Genomic DNA, 3,758 nt, shown 5'->3' with positions numbered 1-3,758 from the left:
CCCTTGGCTGGATATTACCAACAAATTTCTGAACATTCCTATCTGGGATGGATTTCTTCTTCCCATAAGAGTATCCCCCAGGCACCAGAAATCTCTCTGGTTCATTAACTGGTTGGTTCCCCTATAAATGTCAAAGCCACCCCTCTATGGGAGCCTAGCAATGTCTTTGAAGTGGCAACAGCCATAAACAGGCTCATGCTGCCTTGCTAACAGCAGGGCAGGGAGGTCTGGGAGACAGGTGGGCGACTTCAGCCTGCTTGCGCTCTAATTACTCCCAGCTCAGCAAGAGGATGGCCCAGAGATGGAGAACAAGGAGGACAATTGCTAACAGCCAGAGGCCCAGAAACAGGGAAACCTGTGGTGGGCCAGACCCCCTTTCCTGGGCAGCTGGAGAGATTTCCTCCCCTTTGTGCAGGTCAGAGCAGGGTTCTCTGGAGAGGAAAACCCGGCGATCAGTACTCCCAGACAGTTCCCATCTGGTCCAGTCCACACAAGCAACTTCCTAGGCATAGATGGAGCTTGAACCAAAGAAAACTCAGGGTCAGGAGGAAGGTGGGTAGAAAGCCCTTGAGTGGCTAGAGCCCCGAATCCTGCCCCTGAGTTCTCGGAGGGGGGTCTCCTCTGGTCCTTGGTTTTCCATCCATGGAATGAGGTGGACGTCCCTCTGAAAGTCACAGACTGTTAGGATAGCAGCAGTTCAGAGGTCTTCCTTCACTTTGCAAGAGGCAGGGGACTTGCTGGGCTGGGCTGTGGTGGAACCTACAGTGAGGGCCAGGACTCCTGCCCTTGCCCAGCATGCCTCCGCCTCCCAGCACGGACCCTCCTGAGTCTGACTCTGTCGGCCAGCTTTCTTCTTACCAGACTCCTGCTCAGCCTCTGCCTGTTCAGCCGGCACTCCCAGGTCACTACCAAAAACCGGTTTCATGGCCCCTCTTGTTAACTCAAGGCATCTGCCCTAGCCTCTCAGCACCTAGCCTCTCAGGTAGGTAGATGACACCCAAACCAAGGGACAGCACTATTACAAACAGACCTCCTTAAGAAGCTATTTCTATGTGAAAAATGAATGGTGCTTTTATTTCACAATGTATACAGACATCAAATCATTACATGGTACACTTGAAACTAATATAATGTTATATGTCAATTATACCTTGAGAAAAAGAAGAAAGAGAAAGAAAGAAAGAAAGAAAGAAAGAAAGAAAGAAAGAAAGAAAGAAAGGAGGAAAATGATCAGTGCTCTAGAGCAGCTTTTCAAACTGTTTTACCATGATCTACCTTAAGAAATAAATTATAGCCCAGCACCCACAAGTATGGATGTATGTTTATATAAAATTGAAAGCTTTCATTCAGTAATACTCATTCTTGTCACATGCAATGCACTCTGATATTTTCTGATACTCTAGTCTGTTTCATCCTTTAATGCTTGTTGCAACTCTCTAGTCAGGGATCAGCAAACTTTTTCTGTAAAGGTCCAGTTAGTAACTGTTTTAGGCTTTGAGGACCATATAATCTCTGCTGCAACTACTCAAGGTTTCCATTGTGGTGGGAAAGCTGCCATAGACGACAGGAAAAAATGGGCCCTGCTGTGCTCCAATAAAACTTTATTTACAAAAATAGGTGGTGGGCTAAATTTGGCCTGTGGGCCATAATCTAACCTGATTTCATGACCACCAATGGGTTAAACCATAGTTTGAAAAACACTGCTCTAGGAGACCATTTTCCACATCTTTCCTCCTAACAGAAACCAAATTTCATTCAGTGTGTACCTCTTTTCCATGTAGCACAACTCCCAGGGAGCTTATAAACTGTGACTCGGGAAAGTGACGGTTACTCCTCGTATCAGCGCTGGGTATTCATAGATCAAATCAGCCCATCACGTCACTCACCCGGTAACCACTGTGGCTCCAGGTTGGATGCAGGACTTAAGTTGGCCCAATCAGCCTAAAGAGAAGGACGTAAAGTCTGTGCTTGGAGGATGTTTTCTTTCTCCCAGATGATACCCAGGAGCATGGTGCCTGTTTCTCCCGTCATTGGGATTGGAGGATTGGGCCTATCAGGGTAACCAGTCTTCGGAAAGACCCAGTGCCGAGGATGACAGAGCGGAAAGATGAAAAGAATCTGGATCCCTGATCTGACCACATGTTAAGCTGCTTCAAGTCAGTGCTTTCTATTTCTTGTGGCCAAAAGTACCCTGACACCAGGGCTGCCCGTCAGGGGGCTTGGGTCTCCATCCACAGATGGAACCTTGCTCCATTCCAAACAGGTTCAAGCTTCCGGCGAAAGACCCATCCTCACTCTAAGCAGCTGAGGCCTCAAGTCTCCACATCCACGGACCAGTGCCCCTCTCCCCCAGGGGTACCCGCGCTACAGAAACCAGTGACCTTCAGGGCATTGTAGGCTCTGAGTCTTCCCTTACACATGCTGGGAAGAGTAGGTTGGCACACTCTGAAATCAGGACCAACTCACTTCAATTTTTTACTTTAAAAAATATAAAGGCCTCCCATTAGCCTTCATCTGATGAAAGACAGGCTCAGCAGGAAATTTACATCTATCAAATGGGCTATTATTGGGTAATTAAACGAGGAGGCCATTAGATTGGGGTGGTTCTGATGCCTTGGTAGCTACATAAGCACCCCCAAGCCTAAGCCAGAATCAATGTACTCAATCTGAGAAAATGACACTTAAGGACAACCAATCACAAACAGCCAACTGAGCTTTCCCAAGTAAGGCAACTGCTTCAGTTATAGCCAAGCAAATAATTTCTTCATTTTGCTTCAGCATCTTCTCTATAAAAAGTTTGCCCCTAGCTCCTGTCAGTGGTGCACTCTTAACCACCTTTGGTTTTGTGCTGCCTGATTTGGATGGATATATGTTCAAATACGCTCAAAAATTTCTAATGTGCCTCAGTTTCTTTTTAACACGGAATGGAAACTCTTAAATGGGAGATATTGGACATCCAAGCTGACTCTCCCCTTTGACCCGGGAAGGAGTTTCTCATTCAGGCTGCTAAGAGCAAGGAGAAAACAGAGTATTTAACACCACTGAATTGTGTATTCAAAAGATAATCAAAATGATAAATTTTATGTTATGTATATTTTACCACCAAAAAGGAAAAGGAGAAGCAGGGAAAAGAGATAAGTGAGGGGCTCTGAGGGCAGCAGGGCAGAGAGAGAGCATGTTGACATCCTACATAACCTCCTTAGAAAGGCAGCCATGAAATACTCCTGCGAGTCTGTTGACAGGACTTCATTTCCAGGAAGGCCTGGGTGGGGACTGGCTCTGGGGACATTAGGCTGATGAGCTGGAAATACGGGGAAAGGCCTGGGGCTGAGTCAGTAGCAGCAACCAAAGCCAGACCCTTCCAGTAGGCCTCTTTCTCCCACACCCCAGGCTTCCACATCACACCCCTACCCCTACCAACACTGCCATGAACTGGGAGGCCAGGAGGAGCATCCTTTTATTTATTCATGTATGTATGTATGTATGTATGTATGTATTTTTATTGAAGTATAGTTGATTTACTATGTTGTGTTAGATTCAGGTATACAGCAAAGTGATTCAGATAGATAGATAGATACATACATACATACTCTTTTTTCATATTCTTTTCCATTATAGTTTATTGCATGCTATTGAATATAGTTCCCTGTGCTCTGCAGTAGGTCCTTGGTGAGTATCTATTTTATATACAGTAGTGTGTATCTGTTACTAATCTCAAACTCTTAATTCATCCCTTCTCCCTCTTTCCCCTTTAGTAA

Source organism: Mesoplodon mirus (genome assembly GCF_964341445.2).
Source record: "Mesoplodon mirus genome assembly, chromosome: 3".
In the NCBI taxonomy this organism is placed as follows: domain Eukaryota; kingdom Metazoa; phylum Chordata; class Mammalia; order Artiodactyla; family Ziphiidae; genus Mesoplodon; species Mesoplodon mirus.
This window is presented reverse-complemented; position numbering follows the sequence as displayed.